The 26265-nt window shown below is 39.1% G+C and overlaps 1 protein-coding gene across 4 annotated transcripts in view; it reads left to right on the top strand.

Annotated features, from left to right (window-relative positions):
* Positions 1-18431: 18431 nt before the first annotated feature.
* Positions 18432-26265, top strand: part of st6gal2b (ST6 beta-galactosamide alpha-2,6-sialyltranferase 2b) — a 48303-nt gene continuing 40469 nt past the window's right edge. The window contains exon 1 of one of the 4 annotated variants that reach the window (XM_055214225.2): positions 18432-18553. The gene's annotated coding sequence lies outside the window, so the exon portion shown is untranslated. Of the gene's footprint in view, positions 18554-19250; positions 19398-20151; positions 20295-26265 lie in introns of those variants that run through there. The other 3 variants (XM_055214223.2, XM_055214222.2, XM_055214224.2) reach the window with 3 other exon arrangements.

Here is a 26265-nt window from a genome sequence, read left to right as displayed (position 1 = left end):
ATGAGGTAGCGTAAATGGTCATTTAAGCCAAAACGGAAAATGTCTTTCAGAGCTAAATCGCCAAAGTTCACCCGATAGCTTCGATTTCGGAATTCCTCCATATAATCCTTTATCGGGGGGTTTCTTTCGCGTAGGTCTAGCAACAAACTTCCTGGGTCCATATTGGGTGTGTAATTCTGAAATGGGTTATGGCAAATACCTGTAGAGTTGAGTTTGAATTTGGCTGATTGTTCCATGGCTGGTGTAGAGAAATCGAGTGGATGAAGTAAACCGCTGGATCTGGTGTGGCGAAGTATTCTGTCATGCACTGTGAAACGGGTTAGATCCAAATGCAGGTTTATTGAAGAGTAATCCACAAACAGGCTAAGGTCAACAACCAGGCAAACCAACACAGCGTAGGTAATCCAAAAAACAGTAGTCAATATATCCAGGCAAAGGCAGCAAACAATCATAAACAATTAACAGGCACGGGTCAAAAACCGATAGATACAGAATGACAGGTAAGCGCTTAATAATGCAGACAAACAAACAACACTTCACAAAGTAAGTGAGTTCTGAGTGAGCTTACATAGTCCAGGTGATTACAAAACAGGATGCAGGTGTGATGAACCGGTTAGTGCAAGGGATCATCATGGGTATTGCAGTCCAGAAGCATATGTGAATGTACAACCTCTGACAGACAGCAGAGGGAGCCATGATGACTGTGACAGGTGCACACTGTCTTCTTTTATACAAGCAAGTGTGGGTGGAGACTGGGATACAAAGCACTGGCATGCATCCTGGCAGGATATTTGTATAAGCTTTCAAGTCTTTGAAACATTGTTGTGTTACTCAAATGCCTGCACTTACGTTTCTTTGTTTTGTTCAGAAGGATTATAGTACCGTACTAAACGTGTCCTGTTTCACAGATTATATTTTCACACTTATTCAATTAATGTGGGCCAAAAGATAAAGTACATATTGCCATCATGATTTGTTATGAACATGTAGGTTCTGAATGAATGAACTCAAAAAGTGCTGTTGCTTTCCATATATAAAAACTGCAGAAATGTGTGGTGATAAGTGTAATATAATAAGGAAAATTATAAGCAAAAATTAACAAATTTGCCAAATCCTGTTGGAAAAAGAAATCTGCATCTCCATAAAGTTAATCCTTGTGTCAAGCCACTCTTGAACAACAGACGTCGCCTGGGCTACAGACAAAAAGGACTGGACTGCTGCTGAGTGGTCCAAAGTTATGTTCTCTGATTAAAGTAAATGTTGCATTTCCTTTGGAAATCAGTGAGTCTGGAGGAAGAGTGGACAGGCACACAATTCACGTTGCTTGAGGTCCAGTGTAAAGTTTCCACAGTCAGTGATGGTTTGGGGTGCCATGTCATCTACTGGTGTTGGCCCACATTGTTTTTCTGAGGTCCACGCAGTCGTATACTAGGACGGTTTAGAGCACTTCATGCTTCCTGCTACTAACCAACTTTATGGAGATGCAGATTTTATTTTCCAACAGGACTTGGCACCTGCACATAGTGCCAAAGCTACCAGTACTTGGTTTAAGGACCACAAGATTTCTAAAAATCCTTTCTTTGTATTGGTCTTAAGTAATATTCTAATTTTATGAGATACTGAATTTGGGATTTTCCTTAGCTGTCATTTATAACCATCAAAATTAAAAGAAATAAACTTTTGATATATATCAGTCTGTGTGTAATGAATTAAATAATATACAAGTTTCACTTTTTGAATGGAATTAGTGAAATAAGCCAACTTTTTGATGATATTCTAACTATATGACCAGCACCTGTATTTGTACAGTAATCTGTAATCTGAGTCTTGCTTTTGAAACATGCTGTCAATACAAAACAGTGATGGGAGTGCAGCTGGTTTTTGAAGCTGATTGTTAGATGGTGTATTATTAATCTCAATGCATTTGGGGTTTATAGAAATGAAATTTATTCTTTTTTAAGATAAAAGTAATCAGATGGAATAGTACCGCAGTAGTATCGTTTTTTTTTTGTGTTTTTTTTGTAATTGACCATTGATCATTTATTACACAAAAGTTAATAGACCCTTACAAAACAGCTATAAATTTGATTATGTCATTATGTTATCTGTTTGCTAATTGTATCTGTTCCCAGGGTTATGCAACCATGGGAAACAAAGCACAAGCATGTTCACACAGAATTTTGGAGAAGAGACAAGACAGATAAATTATGTTCTTATTACTGCATTACCGCAAAGACATAAATAAAGTCACTCAATAACACTGACATATGGTTGTTATTTATCTATTATTTCAAGTTTACTGTCAGGGGCTAATAATCAGGAATTACATAATTAATAATACAATATAAAATATCCCTATATGCAAAACAGAAACAAGGTAAAGTAAGTATTTAAAATAAGAAATATGAAATAATGTAATATATACTCTTAAACAGCAGAGGGCAGCAATTTTTTTTGCGCTGGTAAATCACTTTTAACTTATGTCTGGTGTTGGGGCAAAGTAAAGTATATATCAAGCTCATGATTGGCCTTCCTGGGGAAATTTTTTAAATATTTTACCATATTTTATCCAACCACACATTTTCATTATCACATTTTCATAAACTTTGTGTATTAGGGGGAACAAAGGTAAAACAATAGTGAAACAACATTGATCAGCCACTAATCAAAATATTGAGGGCATGTTTTTTGTGCCCTGGTTCCTCTAATTTTCTGGCTCCCACAAGTTTACACTGCTATTGATCACTTTGCAAATCTTGTCATCATTACGATGTTTATTTTGCTGATAACTTCATTAAAAGTCTGGAAGAAAGTGTCAGGAAACTCAGAAACATCATCCTCAGTCATAATCATTGATATGCTCTGAGTGAGTTGTCTACCTGTATGCAAAACAAATATGGAAATAAGAAAAGCGATAACAAAAGAGACCGATGGCTGGCGTAACAATGCTGGCAATATACAGATGAGCAAATTGAAAATTTCTTTACACACCACTAGAAAAACAGCAAAGCGGCTCAATAGGTTTATAGAGTGATAACAAACCACAAATAAATATGAAATAAATTAATCGGTTAAGCTCAAGTGTGACGCACAAACCCTGAAAAGTGAAGCCAAAACGTCTCGATCCCCCCCCCCCCATTGACTGGTCGCCGTATAGGTCCAAAACCCCGCCATGTTATTTAATGGGACTTGAGACCAACTAAACAATTTAATTACACTTCAATTATCTTTTTCCGAAGCTGGTTTCTGTCATTTATAGTAGTTTTTATCACGCTGTTGTAAATTCAAGTGTTTGTTTTTAAAATAAGTTGGTTTTTAGTATTTTATTTAATGCTATTAAAGCGGTGGTGACACGTCATGATTGACAGCTTTGATATGCGCATTCTGCGAGAGCGAGGGCGGGGCCTTGATTTCGTGGCTTTATTTCCTGCTCACTACTGCGCAGGACTGGTCCTGAAATCGCTACTGTGCAAACTCAAGACCCAAGATTTCAGCGCCGTATCGGGACACTGGTGGGTTCACTTTTCACCAATGGAAACGGGCGTCATCCATCTTTTTTTACAGTCTATGGTTAAACCTAATGTAGTTTAAAGAGAGTGTGTCAGTATCCCTTACAAAAACTATAACTATAATATTTTCACAAAACAGAGATGTGATTTATGAAGTATGAGTAAAAAATTTAAATCCAAGGGGCCTCATTTATAAAATGTTCCAGAGAGACCATCCTAAATTTGATCTTGTGAACATTTCTTAAAAGCCCATACGGCCAAGCAGAAAGGGCGCCCCCTTTTGGGAGACAGACAGCATCTGCTGTCGGGGTTGGCTGTCCTGGAGAACCCTTAAGAAATTATTACATTAGCCTTTATCACGCCATAGGACATGTTAATTTTTAATTTGCGGGTTCATCAGTCTCTACCCATAAAGGCTTTAGAACTGACGAGTCAGCTAAAAACACTGTAAAGTAGTCGTTCATGCCAAGCTGTCTAGTTATTCCTAAGGGATTTGTTTCCTAAGTTGCACCTCGTGGATGAGGCCTCTTACTCAAGTAAAAGTTCCGGCTTGGGACCTTACTGTGGTCTTAGAAGAGATTACTATGGCACCCTTTGAACCCATTGAATCTTGTACAGATAAACATCTGTCCCTTAAACTATTGTTTATTTTGACCATCACCTCTCTGAGGAGAGTGGGTGACCTTCAAGCACTAGCTGCTTCTCCTTTAGTCTGTAGTTCGCTCCAGGCAGAATTTAAGGTCACGTTCTTCTTGATTCCATTTTTTCAAACTTTAGTGTGTAATGTTGTTGTTAGAGCATAAATAATATCTGCAAAATGATAAAGCTCAAAGTTCACTGCCAGGCAATGTTTTTTCTTTAACAGAATTCCACTTTCAGCTATTCTACACCCAAGACCATGGTATATTCCTAAGGTTCCTAGCCATGTGGCTAAATCTTAATTTTTCATTTCATCCTCCACCTCACGAGTCAATGGATCACTGTTATGCCCTGTTAGAGCATTAGAAGAATATGCGAGAACGTCTTATTTATAGAGAAGATCTGACCAACTTTTGGTTTGCTTTGGAGCCCTAAATAGGAGTCAACCCGCCTCCAAACAGATAATTAGTAAATGGATCGTGGAAGCTATCTCTTTAGCTTATGAGGTGCGCGGATCGCTTTCACCTTTGCTAATTAAGGCACATTCTACGAGGAGTATGGCATCCTCTCAGGCCTTCTATCTGTGATGCTGCACAATGGTTCACCCTGCATACTTTTATGAGGTACTATAGTTAAGCCTTCTCATCCTTACCTGGCAATCAGGTTATTATGTATTGATCTGATCTGTGCATGACACCTTCACAACAGGACAGGCACAACTCTTATGGCATAATGGGCATTCGTTCATTTCATGACGCACCGGTGAGTTCCCTCAAAAGGGAATTGTCATAACTCCTTGCGCCTCACTTTTTCCAAAAGCTGACAGACGCTGTTTGCACATCCCTTTTATATACCTTCCGGTATCTGTCGCACTTGTAACGTCATCTCTCACCTCCTATAAGACGGATTAGTTTGACAAGTTTATTCTGATGTGCGAACACTGCATGCACGTTCCCCAAGTGCCGTTTCATTGACCTTATATATCAGTGGTTAGTTTCTTAGCTAACCTTATTGTATGGAATGTATTTTGGGACTTTTTAAAATTAATTAATTAAATGCTAAAATAAAAAATAAAATTGCAAAATATGTTGCAAATTTGAAAATTAAATGCTAAAATAAAAATTAAAACATTAAATTAAATTATTTCATTTTCAAAGTGATGAAGCATCATTCCGGACAAATTGAAAAATAAAATTAAATTGATGATTTGACATTTCATTTTCCATATAATCTTGAGTCAAGACTGACAATATTAAAATAAAAAGGCAAACTTGAAAAGGAATCTGTAAATACATTTTTAAAAGGTTTTTTATTCATGTCCAAGCAATAATAGGGACAAAATTAAAAAGTTTTTATTTTTTTACATTTTATGTTCTCTTTTATTTATTGGTTTTCATTTTCTTTTTCTTTTTCATTTTCATTTTCAACTTGTATGCAAATGTAATGTTAATCAGTGGGTGGGGTTTACTTGCTCAAAAAAAGGGGATTGGCTAAAGCAGTGTTGCCAACTCACCGACTGTTTTGCCAACTTTGCGACTTTATTGCTACATCTAGCGACTTTTACATCCATTTAGACAAACTTAGCGACTGTTTAGCTTCATATCTGTACATATAGGCTACTGTGTCGATTGTACTCGCCCACAAGTGCCGGGTGGCGCTGTCATGAACACACAAGCAAAACTTTGCTGCTACCCCGGATAATAAATTATATCCATTGTTTTCATAAGGCTGGCTTTCTTCTCCGTACAACCACAAAACACACATCTTCTTTCGTGCCATTGTTGAGTTTTGAAATTAAACAAAGCTGTGTCGCGTGATATGATGTTTGCAATTTGTAGCATCTCCCACTGATTGACGTGTGAGCGGGGTTTTCCGGGGGAAGTGCCCATATAAAGAAGTGATACGTAAACCCCTGAAACATCAGCTGGACCTGTAATCGAAAAAAACTTTCCGAAACTTGTACGAGCCCTGGCAAAGTGCATTCGGCACAGAAATACTCTGTAACACGCCCAAATGCTGTTTTGACACTTTGTGTACGTTGCCTACAACTCTATAACTGTGTTAATAAGTTAAAATGCTTGAAATACCATTGAACCACCCCTTTAAGCTTTTCCAGGTCAGTATGTCCTGGAAAATGTTGAAATCCATATGGCAAAAAAAATCCTGGCCAAAATATAGAAGTTTATAAAGTATATTTTTATAGTTAAATGTTCAAACATTTTATGTTTACAGGTTTGTAACATAAGCAAGATATGTTGATCATAACACTATGTAACTTCTTCATTCACTGTAACTCTTCATTCACTGTAACTTGATCATTCACTGTTTGTTATTATTTAATGAAACAGTTAAACATTCACCTTTACAGTAAAATCTCTTGGGGTGGTTTAAGGAGAGGAAAAAAGGTCAAGGTCAAAATTAGCCAATTACATCCAAAGCGTAATCCAGACAACCAGGAAAGAGTCAGACTTAAGACAGACAGAATAACAATATGTACAACTGAGTCCGTTTAAAACCTGTTAAACCTGTTCATTATCACATGTCATTATTTACCCAAGATAAGAAACTATTATTCACCAACAAATGATTCATTTTACATGTAGACCTAATAAGTCAGTCAGAGGAAGTGAGACAGACAGAGGAAAAATGTCAACACATACTCGTGAGTCGTGTTTATTTCAAAACATCAAAATCCAACCCAAACATAACCCAATAAATACTTTAACTTATAAAACCTTTCATTTTTTTCAAATGAGGATGTCTCAAAATGTCCTAGAGAGAAAGGAATGTGGTCAGGTTCTGTAAAGGGACTCAATTGCAGAAGGTTAATACAAAAAACTTTACTGATCAGTTAAAAACAGAAAACGCTCCTAGAGTGAAATCCAGCATGCATGGTAAAAATAAACACTTCTGACAGAGATTAATACCAAGGGCCTGTACCGTGATGCTAGCTGTACAAATAACAGAATTAGTTTTGACTTGACAAAATCAATGCAAACTGGTTTTACTGCATGGTGTAACGTGAAAAAATTGTCAACTTTGTAAGTATCGTGCCGAATCCATCTGAGTGACAGCCCTGTTCATACATTTCCTGCTGTAAAAATACTTTTAAACTAGTTTTTATGTTTCACATAACTTGGATATGCAGTTATCTTGGACTATCTTAGATGTGACATCTAATGACTCGTCTCGCTGAGTAGTTAGAGCCACCACAAACTCACATGTAAGATGTCTGATGTCAAACCCATTTGAAGTTATTATTTTCAAGTACGATGTGGAAAAACTCCAGGTTGCAAGTTGTCTAAAACACTGCAATAGAACAGTGGTGCTCCTTGTGATCAGCTATGAGGAAATGCACAAGGAAAGATGCAATAAAAGTAGAAATAAAAACAATTCCACACTCAGTGTCATGGATCAATAATTATCATCAAACCAAATCAACCAGTGAAATTACAATGTGATCTTTTACTCTTATCAGTGGTCGGTAACATATTACCCCAAACTTAAAATATTTTTCCCTTATAACTACAAGTACGTACTGTAGAGGTACTCTGTTGTTACAAATAGGTACGCTGTAAATTCGGGTTAATTACGCGGTACTTTGCGGGTCGTAAAATAAAGTGTTACCAACTATATTCTCAGAAGGCGAAGCACTGCTACTGGGCAGAGTGATTTGCTCGCAGCACCCGAGAAGCCCCTGGTGAGGAGTAGAGAGTTCAGTCAGAGTTGTACAAATCACTCCGCCCAAGCAGCAGTGTTTCGCCTTCTGAGAATATAGTTCCCAGTATGTATTTTAAGGGCCAAAGCTGTACTTTTTGAAAGGGTGCCACCCCAGTGAAAGCTCCAAAAACACCTCAGAACAAATAAAAATACATGAAAACTCAAACATAGGATGGCACGTACACAGATCAGTGCTTAACTCATTCCCCGCCATTGACAAGTTATCTCGTCAATTAAGAGAAAACATTTGCCTGATAAATGTGTTTCTGATGCGCTTTTATGGTAATCTGTCATATCGCTCTCTTACCCAATTTATAAAAAAACTGAAGCAAAACATTATTTATTATTTGTACACTCTGTTTATGTTTTGATAATACTTCTGAATTTGATCTCTAACTAAATTTCTTCAGAAAAATGCAATTATTTTAGCTTTTTGCTCAAAATTTTGTATTTTTGAAGAAAAATACCTAAACAGAGACAAAAATAATGATAGGAATAGATGATGGGATTTTTCCCTTTTTGTTTCTTTGTATATTCTTTGTTTGAAAGCAGAGGGTCTTTACTTTCATTTGATATATTTGTATGTTTATATATTTTTAGAAGAAAATTTTCCTGGAAGGCATTTTGTGAAACTTTTGTGAAAACCGCAAAAAAAATGCTGATGGGCAACTTTTCAAAAACATTTTAACTTTTCCACTCATGCTTCATTTTAGCATAATTTTATACACTACTTAGTGAGATAACACCAGAGACGAGACACCTTTCTTATGTAACATGATTTTGCATTAGTTTTTATTACATATTCATACACTTTTAAAAATACATTTAATATGTGCCACTTATATGTACCAATATGGTACCAATATGTATATGTGAGGTACTAATATGCACACTTTATGTACAAGGTGTACGCTCTGAATGGGTACCGCCCCAGTGACAGCTTTTGTGCCTTTTATCTGTGTAGAGACGAAAGACCAATCCTCTATAGGCGCTTTCAGCAGTAACAAAAAACAAAACAAACAGCTGTCATGGAACACACATAACTTCTGGTAAAATTACACAAACAATCAATAACAATTACTTTTAGAGTACTTTATTTCTGATAACAAGCAAAATAAATAACAACTAGATTGCCTCAGTTCAAATCATAGCTAAAGGTATCAGCAACTACACTGAGCTAACGTTATACTGTGTAAAATTAATGTATACAGTGTTAACTACAGATTGGCTGTGAAACCTCTCTTTACATAGCGTTGATGCATGATCACCGTCTCCCTTTGTCTTTAAGAAACCAAAACATTTGTTATTTTCAACAAGGTATTTGTTCCAGAGTTCAGTTTATTCACTAGCCAGACCATTAAACAGAAACTGGAAGTTCCATCCAGACACGTAACAGCGACAACACGCATGTTTCTGATGAAACCGTCTTTAATGGTATAAATATTCCACATATGTTGACGTAGACAGAACACACATAGATTGCAAAATGTCCCCTTTGGTAAGTTATACTATTTAAACAAGCCAACACTATGTGTTTGACATTGAAAAACAGGTCATCTATTATACAATTGTTTGAGAACCACTTACATTTAATCCTGCCCGTCAAGAAAATCCTAAACAAACAGACCTTTAAAATGTACACTGTCAGAAAAATGGTCAGAAACTGGTCTCTGTCACGGGTATATATATATTGCTACGTGGCAAACAAGTTACCAGTAGGTTCAGTAGATTCTCAGAAAACAAACAAGACCCAGCATTCATGATATGCACGCTCTTAAGGCTGTGCAATTGGGCAATTAGTTGAAAGGGGTGTGTTCAAAAAAATAGCAGTGTCTACCTTTGACTGTACAAACAACTATTTTGTACAAACATTTTTTTGGGGGGGGATTTAGCAATCCTGTGAATCACTAAACTAATATTTAGTTGTATGACCACAGTTTTTTTTAAACTGCTTGACATCTGTGTGGCATGGAGTCAACCAACTTGTGGCACCTCTCAGCTGTTATTCCACTCCATGATTCTTTAACAACATTCCACAATTCATTCACATTTCTTGGTTTTGCTTCAGAAACAGCATTTTTGATATCACCCACAAGTTCTCAATTGGATTAAGGTCTGGAGATTGGGCTGGCCACTCCATAACATTAATTTTGTTGGTTTGGAACCAAGACTTTGCCCGTTTACTAGTGTGTTTTGGGTCATTGTCTTAACGAAACAACCATTTCAAGGGCATGTCCTCTTCAGCATAGGGCAACATGACCTCTTCAAGTATTTTAACATATGCAAACTGATCCATGATCCCTGGTATGCGATAAATAGGCCCAACACCATAGTAGGAGAAACATGCCCATATCATGATGCTTGCACCTCCATGCTTCACTGTCTTCACTGTGTACTGTGGCTTGAATTCAGAGTTTGGGGGTCATCTCACAAACTGCCTGTGGCCCTTGGACCCAAAAAGAACAATTTTACTCTCATCAGTCCACAAAATGTTCCTCCATTTCTCTTTAGGCCAGTTGATGTGTTCTTTGGCAAATTGTAACCTCTTCTGCACATGCCTTTTTTTTAACAGAGGGACTTTGCGGGGGATTCTTGAAAATAGATTAGCTTCACACAGATGTCTTCTAACTGTCACAGTACTTACAGGTAACTCCAGACTGTCTTTGATCATCCTGGAGGTGATCATTGGCTGAGCCTTTGCCATTCTGGTTATTCCTCTATCCATTTTGAAGGTTGTCTTCCGTTTTCTTCCACGTCTCTCTGGTTTTGCTCTCCAATTTAAGGCATTGGAGATCATTTTAGCTGAACAGCCTATCATTTTTTGCACCTCTTTATAGGTTTTCCCCTCTCCAATCAACTTTTTAATCAAAGTACGCTGTTCTTCTGAACAATGTCTTGAACAACCCATCTTCCTCAGCTTTCAAATGAATGTTCAACAAGTGTTGGCTTCATCCTTAAATAGGGTGTCACGGTAGGAAAATCCATTGTTTTCCTCCGTGTCATGTTTGTGTGTGTGTGTTGTTCACTTACCCATGCCATGTGCTCCTTAGAGCAATCCCATTCACCTGTGTGTTGATTGTCTCGCTCCAGCTGTGTTTCAGTTGGATGTTTATTGTCGTCGTCGTCTTCGTGTGGATGTTCCGTGTCAGCCTGAATTTCACCACTGCTCACCACTCCACCAACGTCGCACTCAAAGCATCAACTTCCACCGTAGTCATCGTCACCATTGCCCACCACAACACCGGACTGGATTACTTCCGCATTGACTCTGAATACTCTCTCTTTGTTTACATTTAATAAACATTGTTTATATTTCACTTGCAATTGCTTCCGCCTCATACATGTCATTACAGAAGAATCTGGCCAACATGGAAGCAGCAGGAGAGCAACCAAGGTCCGCTTTGGAGGAGTTTCTCCAGCGATCTCTGGCCCGTTTGGATCATCAGGATATAGCCATTGAAGACATGCAGAAGGCCATCCAGGCAATGGTGGCGAAGGTTTCCGAACTCTCTCAGCGATCTCATAACATCACGCCTCTCACTGCGCCACCCATACCGCCCACATCATCATCACCTCCAGGGGGTAGTTTCAACCCGGAACCGAGACTTCCTATCCCGGAGAAGTATTCTGGTGAGCCCAATATTGCCGTACTTTTCTCTCTCATTGTTCCTTGCATTTCGCCCAACAGCCCCAGTCATTTCTCCTCGAAGAGACGAAAGTGGCCTTCACTCTCTCCCTACTCACAAGCAAGGCTGCCCTCTGGGGGACGGCGGTATGGGAAAACAAGGACAACTGTTGCTCCTCGTTCGCCTCGCTTTCCGAAGAGATGAAGAGGGTTTTCGATCGCTCCGTCGCCGGGAAGGAGGCCGCCCGTCTCCTCACAGAACTCAGGCAGGAGGAGCGGTCGGTCTCGGACTATGCCATCGACTTCCGGACCCTGGCGGCGGAGTGCAGGTGGAACGAGGAGGCGCAGTGGGATCATTTTCTGCATGGGTTGGCGGATCGGATCCAGCGAGAGATCGTTACGGCGGAGTTACCTACCTCTCTTAATGGGCTGGTGGATTTGGCGATCCGGGTTGACGCACGCCTGTCCATTTCAGCCAGAAGAAGGACTCACGCCACATCCCTGTTGAGAGGGGAAGATGCAGGTCCATCCAGTGAAGTGTCCGCCGGCGGTCTCTCAGATCCGGAGCCCATGCAGGTGGGTCGAGCTCGGTTACCCCGGGAGGAGAGAATGCGGCAGAGATCCCTGGGACTTTGCATGTACTGTGGCGAGCCGGGTAACCAATGTCAGCGGTGCCCGGTAAAAGGACCACGCCCGATAGCAAGGCAGAGGCTACTATTGGGCGGGATCTTCGCACAGAAGACCTCTATGACATCTACCTTCCTCCCGGTGAGACTACGGTGGTCCACGAAGTCACACACTGGGCACGCACTTCTGGATTCGGGGGCGGAGGGCAACTTCATCGATAGCTCTCTGGCACGTAAACTTCAGCTACAGTTCATTCCACTCACCCACCAGATTGAGCCCTTCGCCCTCAATGGAGATCCGTTACCCACTATCAAGCACACCACAGCACCCATTACACTCATCACATCTGGGAATCACACTGAGACAATTTCATTTTTTATTACTGACACTGCTCTCGCCCCCATAGTTCTTGGACATCCTTGGCTTCATCTCCATAATCCCAGGATCGACTGGAAATTGGGTTCCGTTATCAGCTGGAGCGAGGAGTGTCATAAGTCCTGTCTTGTCTCTGCTTGTGTTTCTGTGTCTGAGTCTGTGTTTCAGGGGAAAGCAGTGGATTTAACTAACGTGCCCGCGGAGTACCATGACCTGAAGGAGGTGTTCAGTAAGTCGCGGGCTGATTCTCTTCCTCCTCATCGTCCCTATGACTGTGCGATAGACTTATTGCCAGGTACGTTTCCGCCTAAGGGCAAGTTATACTCTCTGTCCGTTCCGGAGATGGAGGCCATGGAGAAATATATTTCTGATTCTCTGGCAACGGGGTTCATTCGTCCTTCCTCTTCTCCAGCGGGGGCGGGGTTCTTTTTTGTGGGGAAGAAGGATGGTTTCTTGCGACCTTGTATTGACTACCGAGGGTTGAACAACATCACGGTAAAGAATACATATCCTTTGCCGTTGATGTCTTCTGCCTTCGAGAGGTTGCAGGGAGCGTCAATCTTCACTAAATTGGACTTACGTAATGCATATCATTTGGTTCGCATCAGGAAGAGGGATGAATGGAAGACTGCATTTAACACCCCTAGAGGCCATTTTGAGTATTGCGTGATGCCTTTCGGTCTCACGAACTCGCCGGCAGTCTTCCAAGCACTCGTTAATGACGTGTTGCGAGACATGGTAGATCAGTTCATATATGTTTACCTGGATGACATATTGATTTTTTCTTTGTCTCTCCAGGAACATTTGCAACACGTACGACGAGTGCTTCTGCGGTTGCTAGAGAATGGGCTATTTGTCAAGGCGGAGAAATGCGTTTTTCATGCACAGTCTGTTTCTTTTTTAGGACACATCATTTCGACTGAGGGTGTTCGCATGGATCCTGAGAAAGTTAAGGCTGTGGTAGATTGGCCATCCCCAGAGTCTCGCAAGGCCCTGCAGAGATTTCTGGGGTTCGCCAATTTTTACTGGCGTTTTATTCGCAATTTCAGCCAACTAGCCGCTTCTCTGACTGCTTTGACGTCCCCTGGTTTGACGTTCAGGTGGTCAGACGCAGCTGAGGCTGCGTTTGCCAAACTGAAAAGCTGCTTTGTTTCAGCTCCCATTCTCGTTACCCCTGATCGTTCACGTCAATTCATAGTGGAGGTCGACGCGTCAGAGGTGGGGGTAGGAGCAGTGTTGTCCCAGCGCGCATCCTCAGACGGAAAGGTGCATCCTTGCGCGTATTATTCTCATCGTTTATCTCCTGCGGAAGTTAACTATGACATTGGCAATCGAGAGTTGTTGACAGTCAAGCTAGCACTGGAAGAATGGCGTCACTGGCTTGAAGGGTCGGGTGTACCTTTCATTGTATGGACGGACCATAAAAATCTCGAATACATTAGAACCGCCAAAAGACTTAACTCCAGGCAGGCTCTGTGGGCATTGTTTTTCGGTCGTTTCGATTTTACACTTTCTTACCGGCCGGGTTCCAAACACATCAAACCCGATGCTTTATCCCGTCTTTTTGAGCGTTCCGATCGTACTGCTACTCCCGAGCCCATTTTACCGGAGAAAATCATTATCTCCGCGCTCAGATGGGAGGTCGAATCGAAGGTGTTAACAGCCTTAGAAGGGGTAACGCCCCCGGCTCGTTGCCCACCAACCGTTTGTTTGTGCCGGAAGGGTTACGGTCAGACGTCCTCCAGTGGGGTCATGGTTCCAGTGTTGCTTGTCACCCAGGGGTTAGTAGAACTAGGTTTCTAGTCAAGCAACGATTTTGGTGGCCTGGTATGGCTCGTGACGTCCACGACTTCATCTTGGCTTGTTCGGTTTGCGCTGTTGGTAAGACTTCCAATCGTCCTCCAGATGGGTTACTTTTACCGCTGTCTGTCCCTTCGAGACCCTGGTCCCACATATCGCTAGATTTCATTACCGCCCTCCCACCCTCTAAGGGTAATACGGTGATTTTGACCGTAGTGGACCGGTTCTCGAAGGCGACTCATTTCATTCCCTTGCCCAAATTACCATCAGCCAAGGAAACAGCGGTAGCTGTCATTGACCACGTCTTCCGAATACATGGCCTCCCGACAGACGTGGTCTCTGACAGGGGTCCCCAGTTTGTGTCCAAATTTTAACGAGAATTCTGCAAATTGCTAGGGGCGACTGTTAGCCTTTCGTCCGGGTTTCATCCCCAGAGCAACGGTCAAACCGAGCGAGCCAATCAGGACGTCGAAAGGGTGTTGCGATGTCTGGTTTCCAAGAATCCTTCGTCCTGGTGTCAGCAACTCTCAATTGTGGAGTACGCACACAATTCTCTGCCAGTGTCATCTACGGGCATGTCTCCATTTAAGTGTAGTTTAGGTAACCAACCACCTAATTTTGTCAGTACTGAGTCCGAGGTGTCGGTCCCCTCCGCACACGCACTAGTCCAGAGGTGTCACCGCACCTGGACCAGGGCTCACAGAGCCTTGCTCCAGGCGAGGTCGCGCACCAAGGCTAAGGCAGATCGCCACCAGTCGAAGCCTCCCCGATACGTCGTCGGTCAAAGAGTGTGGCTTTCAACCCAGAACATTCCGATGCGTTCCGTTTCGAATAAGCTTGCTCCCAAATTTATTGGCCCGTTTTCTGTTACCAAAATCATTAATCCGGTAACAGTGCGTCTTAGCCTTCCTCCTGCGTACAGGAGGGTTCACCCTGTCTTTCATGTTTCCAAAATTAAACCGGTGATTTTTTCCCGTCTTAATCCGCCTGTCCCGGTTCCCCCTCCGCCTCGTATCGTTAATGGGGAGACCACATATTCGGTTAACCGTATTCTGGACTCCAGACGGAGGGGACGCGGATTTCAGTACTTGGTGGATTGGGAATGTTACGGTCCGGAGGAGAGAAGGTGGGTTCCTGCTCGGGACATACTGGATCACCGCCTTATTGATGATTACAATCAACAGGTAAAGCAGGCTGGGAACGTCGAGGGGCGTTCCTAGGGGAGGGGGTACTGTCACGGTAGGAAAATCCATTGTTTTCCTCCGTGTCATGTTTGTGTGTGTGTGTTGTTCACTTACCCCTGCCATGTGCTCGTTAGAGCAATCCCATTCACCTGTGTGTTGATTGTCTTGCTCCAGCTGTTCATCATTACATCATCTCCATATATACTCACCTGACTTTCTGTTCCCTGCCAGATTCTTATGTTTGCTCAGTCCCCGTGTTGCTTGGTTGTTTCGTGTGCTTTGGATTACGTGTTTCAGTTGGATGTTTATTGTCGTCGTCGTCTTCGTGTGGATGTTCCGTGTCAGCCTGGATTTCACCACTGCTCACCACTCCACCAACGTCGCACTCAAAGCATCAACTTCCACCGTAGTCATCGTCACCATTGCCCACCACAACACCGGACTGGATTACTTCCGCATTGACTCTGAATACTCTCTCTTTGTTTACATTTAATAAACATTGTTTATATTTCACCTGCAATTGCTTCCGCCTCATACATGTCATTACATAGGGGCCACCTCATTCACACCTGTTTCTTCACAAAATTGATGACCTCAGTGATTGAATGCCACACTGCTGTTTTTTTGAACACACCCCTTTCAACTAATTCAACTAGTTGCCCGGTTGCGCGGCCTTGGGAGCGTGCGTGTCGTGGGTGCTGGGTCTCGTTTGTTTTCTGGGGGTCTGCTGAACCTACTGGTGGCTTGTTTGCCACGTAGCAATAAAAGGATATACTGGGGGCCTTGATTGTTCTGGTTGGTCACATTGTGCTGCTATTGTTTTGAACAATACTGTACGTATATATATATATATATATATATATATATATGGTACTTTTTTTGACAGTGTAAGAAAGGAAATACTGTTGTGAAATAGTAATGCATATAGAATTGTACATTTTGAGAAAAAAATATTTTTAAAAGTGTTTAGACTGAAATGACAGCCAAAAGCTATGTGGATAGATTGTAGGTAGAATGGTACCAACTCTAAGTAAAGCATTTGCAAAAATTTGCAGAAATTACGAATCTGTAACCATCCATCATATGATTTCTGACTGCCCAAAATCTGTTGAATTACTCAATTTTATTTAAAAATTACAAATCATTTTAATGTTCATGTTATAACTGCTAATATTGTAATTAAAGGACAAGTTCGGTATTTTGCACTTAAAGCCCTGTTTTCAGGTTTTATTGTAGTTTTTGTCCAACTCCATTGACTTATATTAGATGTGCTGTGAGGTATGGTATTACTCTGCGTCGGGAACCTTGTTTGTATTCTTGCAATTGGCAAAGATGGATTATCACCACCAACTGGCTGGGGTGTCTATTATTCAAGCTCTGAACGGAAGAATGTACGAGTGTAAGGCGTTTGGAAAAATAGGTCCACAAGTTTATGACGAATGGTAAAACACCTGTTGGAAAGCATCTTTTGCAGCGATTTTTTTGTGAGCATATCACTGAACACCCCTGACCACTCGGTGACTTTCATGTTTTTGTAAACGAAAGTTTAATGCATTTTAGGAAGGATTGTTCCAGTGCACCTATGCAGCCATTGTGGGGGTGGAGGTGTGATACCACAGAATCGTGAAGGGTGCCCCCATGCGTCACTATATCGACGAAATGGGAACTCCGTTGCTTTCATGCTAATCCCTCAGCGTCGGATATAGACGAAAGGGAATCCCGGAAGGTGATGCCGTCACGTTATGCTATACGATCGGCAGGATCATGCCGCTTCTGGACGGCAATTTTTGTTCCAAATTTTTTACCATTCAATTGAATTGAATTTATAAATACTTTCATAGATTCTGTAACACTTTACTTGAAGGGGTGTGCATAAGACTGACATGACATCTTCATAATCATGACATGACACGTTTCACGAAAACGAAGGAGATTTTATGCACATCCATGACAACTGTCATTAAGCGTCACCCGTCCAATCATGTCATGTTATGCAACGATGACATTGTTTGAGATGTCCCCGTTATGACAACCTGACATAAACCAAAAGTAATTAGTCTCTGGTAAAACTGATTAAGTTACAACAACAGGACAAACTAACAAAAACACAAAAACAATGAGAGAGCTCCATACAAGGCAGCCATCTGCAGCACCATCTTTACAAAAGAACTATAAATAAGTTCAATATAAATACAATTTTATTGATTTAAATAAAGTACTACAACACTGAAAACAAATTAAGGTAAGTAAATTTTTTAAGGTCAGTGGTGGTAATCAATTTATTTATAGCTTTAATGTAGCTTAAAAAATTGATTGGAACCACTTAAATTAAATTGAATGAATTCAGTGAACTACATTGAATTCCCCCACCAAATATTAATGAAATCATCTCCATTTGTGTTCCAAAAAAAGAATAAATTAGCGAAATAAAGGCAATTGATAAAGAATGTAAATTTGTGGGTGAGCTTTTCCTTTAATGCCGAATATGTACTGTGAGTGATTACACTACCATTACATAAACGACAAACCATCTTTAACATTCGTACAATTTCAATATCTGTGAATTGTTTTTATACACTCTAAAAATGACTGGGCTATTTTTAACTTATGGGTAAATATTGGACAGAACACGTGCTGGGTTTAAAATTACCCAATGTTGTTGAGTCTGTAGCCTCAAATGTCATGCCAATAGCTAAACAGTATAAGGCAGACAAAATTATGCACATAACAATTTAGTATTTCTGCAAGACTTCATCCCCATTATAATGCCCCTAAACATGAAGCTGAACTAAACTAACAAGAATTGAATGCTTTACATATTAATCAGATGACCTATAGGCGGTCCTTGGCCTGTAAACCTGCTGAGCGGACTAGCTACATGACACCATGCAGTCTGAACCAAGCATACTTACTGTATGAAACACATTTATGCTTGTGCTCAATGTTTTAAAGAGGCTACCAAGTAATATTGGAGAGCGAATTTTAACCTGTCTCCAGTCTGGAGTCCATAACAGCTGTGCTGTTTAATTTAAAGAGTGTTGGCAATGTCAGCACTGCTTACAGAGAGATCTGAGGTGAGTTCAAGAATGTTGTGCTGAATCAGGCATGTTTCTGCTAGCTTCAAATGACAACATGATGAATACGACAGCATTGAGCTTCTACAGGTTAGCTATCTCAGAAGATATGTTTGCCTGCCACCCAAAATAACGTTGTCAGCCATGTAAACAACGCTACCTTTAAATCTTTAGCTCAATCATGAAAGTCTCAAATGTGGCAAAATCTTTGTTAGTTATATTTTATTAATTCATAATATTTGTGTTGAATCTACTTAAAAAAATTATTATTATAAAAAAAGTTTTGTCAACTTAAAAGTGAAAAAAATCTGTACTTGGTAACCCCTAAAAAATGTAAATGTAATGTTCTCTTAAAGTTAGAAATGTAAAGGTGTTTTTAGTTGAAGTAATTTAAATTAATCCAACTTTAACTTTTTACAGTGTGTACAGTATATAGTATATTGAGAGATGATATATTTAGCTATGATTTGAGACATGATTATTAAATGTTTTTATTTTATTTGGTTGTTTATTAAAGAAATTATTAAGCTACTCATATCGGCATGCCCTATTACCCCATCCTTAGTACAGTATAGTATCTTAATTAAAATCTAGAAATCTGTTCCACCTGGCACCTGTCCCTGGAGGTATGGTGTAAAATGACTGTACTGGCTTTTAACCAGTAGATTGCTGCTCTCATGTTTTAATAGCACAATAAACCTGTGTTTGAGCACCAGCAATCTTATTGCCACAGTGACATTAAGTGTTCTCAGATCCAAATGCTTTTGCATTGGATATCTCTACATACAGTAGCTGCAGAGATTTGAGATCAGATTTCTTCATCTCTTTGCTAAGACTGCATCTGGTAAGGGACCTTTTTGTCATCTCTTGTGATATGCTGGTCTCCATGTGGTATACAATTGTGGTATTTATAATGGCTTATTCTCCTGAAATAGATGTTGAAACCAGTTTGTTTATACATTTAACACATATATTATAATATAATATAATATAATATAATATAATATAATATAATATAATATAATATAATATAATATAATATAATATAATATAATATAATATAATATATAAATCATGTTTCTAAATGAACAAGGTTCATTTGATGTTGCCACATGAAGCACATTTAGGGAACAAACATTTTAAAGTTTATAAGGAAACAATACAAACTTCAGAACTTTTATAATAAATAAACACACTTTTCCTATGACGGAAAATAATAGTTGACAGCATGGTCATTAACTCTGTGACATTGACTTAAAATATTGAATAAAAGCACGGGGAAGCGCACTCTCTTCTACCATGCATTACCAACATAACAACAGGAGTGTGCGTCTGACAGGACCAGGACAGGACACGTGTGAGGTCGCGCGCTTTGTCGTTGACGACTCAGTATTATGTGCAGTAGACATGTCGTGGGAAAACAAAATAAAGGCGGGCTGATTCCGATGGTAAATTAACACAATGCCTCGGCTCAGACAGCGATTTAATCGTCTCTATTTCGTAAGAACCCTTCCACAGTTTAACAAGCGCACCTGGACCAACAATACGTCATCCTGGTTGTGTTGATAAACTTCCGAAGATGAATGTCAGAGAAGGAAAGACTCGGATCCAGTTTGGTTACGGAACTACAAAATGGATGTTTGTTTTCGTGCAGTGTTCATACAAGGATATTCCAAGCAGTTACATTTAAGCTTCGTGCATGTGGCCACGCGACGCAAACTGTCTGCTTCAGTTGCAGTAAGTGAGTGACAGTACTAACTCCTGCTCATTAAAGAATCTGCTCCTGTACGTTTCAATATATTTCATGTATAATGGTAATGACTTGAATCTGGTGGAAGTTAGATGTGTTTCACATTGTTTCACTGTTCAAATCATCCAAATTCGCCGTGGTTCAGTTTAGCTATGTTGTTGAGGCATTGTAGTCTAATTTGTCTGTGTAGTCTAATGAAATAAATTAGGAGAGAGACTGCCTATAAAATCATTATCCATATTGTTGATTCATAAAGTAAACATAGTATTGAGAATAACGAACAAGCTATACAAATAACTGTTTAATAGTTATTTTCATAATATTTTCCTGCTGCTTCATGATACATGATGCATTCACGAGCAAAATGGCTTATGTTGGCTGATTGGTCATTGAAAATGTAAAAGTCAATACAGAGAATTTGGACAGCAGAAGTTGATGCGATATGTCACATCAAAACCAATGGAGACACTAGGTAAGTAATTCATCCATTTCATTATAATTCATTTGTATATTACAGTTTGTTTGAGTTTAGTTAAGCGAAACAGTTGTTGGGGCCCCTGTGGATCTTTAAAGTCCACATTAAAATCAAAACAATTCTTTTTTATATTGCAGTGTTTATTATAAACAATTTATCTGTCTTTTTTAAATTCATGTCCCTTCATAAACTAGTCAAAATCAGAAAATGTACTTCTACCCTTGTTATGGCCATGCTGCCATATTTTTATTGTGGTGCTGATACGTAGGTGTAAACTCTTGCCATGGATATGTAATGTAGTAATCAGTAAATAAGCTGATAATAATGATTTATCTCACAAAATTGCTTTAATAGACTTATTAGGGGTGGGCGATAAACCGGTAGGTATGATAAACCGGTAAAAAATTTGTCAACCCGTAGAGATTTTGGACTGTCGTTTATACATGCCCACGTCATGCTGCTGTACACTTGACAGGAAAACTTATAACATTTGTACACGTATTTAAGCACTGCAGTTTTCAATCAAGTGATGTTAAAGGAAAACACCACCGTTTTTCAATATTTTACTATGTTCTTACCTCAACAGACAAATTAATACATACCTATCTTTTTTCAATGCATGCAGTTTTAATCTTTTTACAGCGCATCGTGAATGTGTTAGCATTTAGCCTAGCCCCATTCATTCCTATGGTTCCAAACAGGGATGAATTTAGAAGCCACCAAACACTTCTATGTTTTCCCTATTTAAAGACTGTTACAGTAGTTACACAAGTAATTATGGTGGCACAAAATAAAACTTTTGTTTGTAGCCATAGGAATGAATGGGGCTAGGCTACAGGTGAACTCCGCAATTCTCTTTGATATAAAAGGATTTTTAAAACTATGAGGCCCTTTACACCTATGTGATCTGATCAGAGTGAAATGGTCTTATGAGCTCTACTACAGAGAAATGATTCACTGTTAATCCGTTAATCACATAACATATCGTAACTCTTTCTTGTTCTGTCTTCAGGCATAACCATCAGATACAGTAGAAACAGGAAATGTATGATTTAGCATAAGCTGGTTTTGCATTTAGCCTAATATAGAAATCCACAAGTAATGTTTTTCTTTTTATATTATCAAAATGTAAATGATTATTACAAACACTTAATGGAGTCATGTGTAGCTTAATGCTAATTGTTGATATAATGCACCTGTTGCGATTGTATGATTTATTACTTATGTGTCATTATTATTATAATCTGGGAGGACAGTATGTGTACACTTTTTTTTCAACAACCAAACTTTCATTTTTTTCTGTCATTACAGCTCCTGTCAAAAACAGATTTGCAAGGCCACTTATCCTGAAATCTACCATAAAAATGCCTGGAAGATCTGGAGGTGAAAGCTATACCTGCAACCCAAAATAACTTTATTGTCTGTTTGTTTTCAGCTAGTAAAGTTCATCAGGGATCTGTGGCATGTGAGCTCAGAAGTGTTTATTTTTACATGACAGATGTGTTAATAAATGTTTCATTACTATTTTTTTGTCTGTTGTTTTGTTGTTCTATTTAGTTATTCTAAATATGATAATTTACTGAATATAAATTATTATGAATTCATAGTTGAAATTAGGTTAAATTTAAGTTTTTGAAACCTGACGTCCTTTCACATTTTAAACAAATCTTAATGCTGTTTAGTTTGACAAAGTTGGTTTTACAAGAGGTTTTTGTTGGGTGGGTTAGTATGCTGACATGGTAAGTTTGGGAAAAAGAAGAACCGAATAAACCCATGTCAACATTACAATATTCATCTCTATCAAGATGTACCATAGCTCCATCTCTTTGTTCATCATTTATTTGTTTCTCATTTGCATAACTTTTGTTCCATTTTAACCACCAAAATACTGACCTTATTCTGTCTCCATCATCAACATTGTTAATACGTTTTCTTCTTAATAATTATTTTGGCAAAGATCTGTCTCACAAACGTTTTTGATTGCTTTTGTTCTTGGCAGGTTTACTTTAGTGTGTTTAAAAGCTTTGCTGTTTTAAAATTCTCCTCTATAGTGGCTTGGCTTTGCTGGCGTTGGTGTTTGTTTCTCTTAGTGGTATTGGGCACAGGCCAGATATGAAGAACTAAGAGACAGCAGGTGAAATTATTTATATCCTCTGATTTCTGATTATGGTAGCTAGATGGTTCCCGGCTCTAAAATACGAAGCTCTCCTTTGTCACCTTTATGCCTTTCAACACGTCGCTAAACAGGTTGTTACAGAAGTTCTTCCTCTGCAGAATTAGCAGGTATTGCATATTTTGGTATCGCTGTACTGGCTCACCCTGTGATTTTATCAGCCCGAATAATTATAAGTGTGTGTGTGTGTTTGTAGCATGTGTGTAGGTAAATTTTCACATGATCTTGGGCAGGGGCGGAAAACCACAGCACAACAAATTTTGTTGTGACGGTGAGATTTTAACTCCTGCCACCTGAGATTAGACAAAAGGCCCTATTTTAACGATCTAAGCGCATGGTCTAAAGCGCACGGTCTAAACGGGCATGTCCGATTCCACTTTTGCTGATTTAACGACGGGAAAAATGGTTTGTGCGCCAAGCTGTGACCTAAAAGGGTTGTTTCTATTCTCCTAAAGAGTAATGGGTGTGTTTTGGGCGTAACGTGCAATAAACCAATGAGAGTCTCAGATCTCATTCCCTTTAAAAGCCAGTTGCGCCTGGCACCATCCCTAATCCCTATTTAAAAAGCGGACTTTGTAAACTGAAAAACTAAGCAGAGGAAGAAGACCCCCAGTTAAATATTAATGTTTAATAATTGTGTTGTTTTCATTTTTATTGAAATTGTTATTTTTTGGATTAAAACCTTTAAAAGCCGTTTTCTATGGTTATGCATAAGCCACACGCCGCCTCTCCGCCCATTTATGTAATTCTGAGGTACTGAGATAAATGTTTTACATCTTTTCTGACCTCTAGCATGAACACACAGTGTACAGCGCTATTTTTAGCCTTTCATTGATAAAAATAAAGCAGCCTAAAGTCTCATAATCTAATTATGAGATTAGGAGCATCATTTGATTTTACTCACTTCATATTTTTTAATCTTTGACATGGACTTACTCAGTCAATATTAAATTATATTATGTTGAAAAAAGTACAAGTACAGGCAAGGTCAAAAATATGTCTGTATTTAAAAAGAAAGCATGTAATGTGGCATACATTTTTATTTTCTCTGCTACAATTACTTTTTTATTGCCATTTATAACAATTTTTACTTTACTAAATGCACTTTCACACACGGTTTTCTCCCCCTGTACTATCAAAGATTGTGTTTAACTCTTTTGCCACCATTGACAAGTTATCTCAATAAGAGAAGACATTTGCATAAAAAGTGTTCCTGATTTATTTTTATGTTAATCTGCAATACCGCGATTATCCACTACGAAACATTTATGAAAAAACTGAAGCCAAAACGTTATTTACTAATTTTAAACAAATTTTCTGAATCTGATCTCTAACAAAATTCCTTCACAAAATGCAATTATTTCAGCTTTTTCCGGGTAGATCATCAAGACCATTGGTCCTCCTAGTTGTCATTCAGGAGTATTGCGCAATTGCATTTTTTTAAAAGTGGAGAAGGCGGTTCTTTTCTAAAATTCGAGAAAATTCTCCGCTACACCTTTAAGAGTTCATAAGCAGAGAAAAAATCTTGATAGGATAAAAAGTTTTTTTCCCTGTTTTGTTTGTTTGTTTATTGTTTGTTTGAAAGCAGAGGGTCTGTTCTTTTATTTGATATATTTGTATGTTTATATATTTATAGAAGAACATTTTCCTCGAAGGCAGTTTTTCCGTTCTCAGCGCTGAGAGTTAAAGCAACACCAAAGAGTTTTTTTTACCTTAAAATAACGTTTCCAAAAAAGTTTCAGACTTTCATCCACTCAAAACAGATTGAATGGCACTTTCACACTGCCTTGCAGCCCTCTATCAGCCAAAACCGCACTAAAGAAGTTTCCAATCGTCGGGTCGCGGTCCTGGTCCTGTAGTTTGAGTACAAAAACTTGCTTTACGGCAGACCTACAACTCAATCAGAGCCAGCTTTGCTGCAATAGGCTTAATTATTTACGACAGTGGTAATGGGCAATTTCGCTTCCAACCTGTAGGGGGAGCAAAGAGCAAAAACTCTTTAGTTTTGCTTTAAAAATATTCAACTTTGGGTGAAAGTTCAGCTCGTTTTTGTTCTCACATGGCTGTCCAATCACAGTGGAGGAGGGGCGGGATAAACATCACAACAACCATCCGGCGCATCGTTCAACAACTGATAAACAAAGCACAAGTATCAGCAATCAAAGCGCTCAGCTGAAAAAAGCTGGCAGTTGGCGTACGTCTGGCATTTTCAACCGCGTTTAAAGGCTTTGGTTTAAAAAGCATTCTTTCTGTCGACTCCATCTCTTTCACTTTTGTACCTGAACTATTCGGTCTCATTTTTTGAAAGTATATACATCTTTGAAAAACAGGTTTTTCCAGTGAGTAAGGGTTTGTTCGAAACCTTTAAATCATTGTTCATAAATGTACTCTAAATATAGCAAGCAAAGTGTGCTAGCAGACTAAAGCTGCATTCAGACTAGAAGCGACTTTCTCGCTGTGTGTCGCCCTTCTCTTTTAATGAGGCCGATGGTTATAGTTGAAAACCATCATTAGAACTCTATAACCGCCAAAACCGTGTTATTAAAATATTTTTAAAAACATTTTTTATCATAAAGAATGTTTAAATACTAATTAAAAACAATTAACAGTCTGTGTTACACGCCCCACCATGTTCTCACGCAATGAAAAATACAGAGCGGAGCAGACACTGACATACAGGACAGACCAGGTTACTTTTTGGTTACTTTTGAGATTAAACATATTAAACAAAGTCTCACTTTTCAAATCATCTCTTGTATCTAGTTAATTTATAGCATTAAATAAACATGAATGGCCATAAGAAGGAATGTTGTTTTAACCGTGGAAAGGCGTCAGTATACTCCGCTTTTAAGTTCAAATCCTCCCATGCTAACTGGGAGCTCTACTAACTCTCCTGAAAGCACATTCACTGCTAGTTGTCTTGCTGTTTATTTTAAATAAACGTAGAGCAAGTAGCTAATCAGTGTCTAGTTTATTCAAACAATGGTTTCACATCGCAAGCGTGAGCACTGAGCAGCACGTATGCAGAGAGCATTTGCCGGCTGCGTTTGCAGCGCATACTGTGCAGTTTAATAACTGTATAAAAATCTCAAGTTCACATTACTTTATTTTACATGCATTAATGAGCAAAACCTCTTCAAGACGCTTTTTAAGACACAATTATAGACATAAAAATCTGTTTCTCTGAAGATTATTAAGATATATGATAGATAGAGGAATTTATTCTGGGCAGAGAGTGACAGCACAGTCTTCTGGCAACAATGTGTTTTTTTTAATATTTCATTGCTTTCTGATAAATTGCCCAAGTTGTTACT

Source organism: Misgurnus anguillicaudatus, chromosome 8, assembly GCF_027580225.2.
Source record: "Misgurnus anguillicaudatus chromosome 8, ASM2758022v2, whole genome shotgun sequence".
In the NCBI taxonomy this organism is placed as follows: domain Eukaryota; kingdom Metazoa; phylum Chordata; class Actinopteri; order Cypriniformes; family Cobitidae; genus Misgurnus; species Misgurnus anguillicaudatus.
This window is presented reverse-complemented; position numbering and strand designations above follow the sequence as displayed.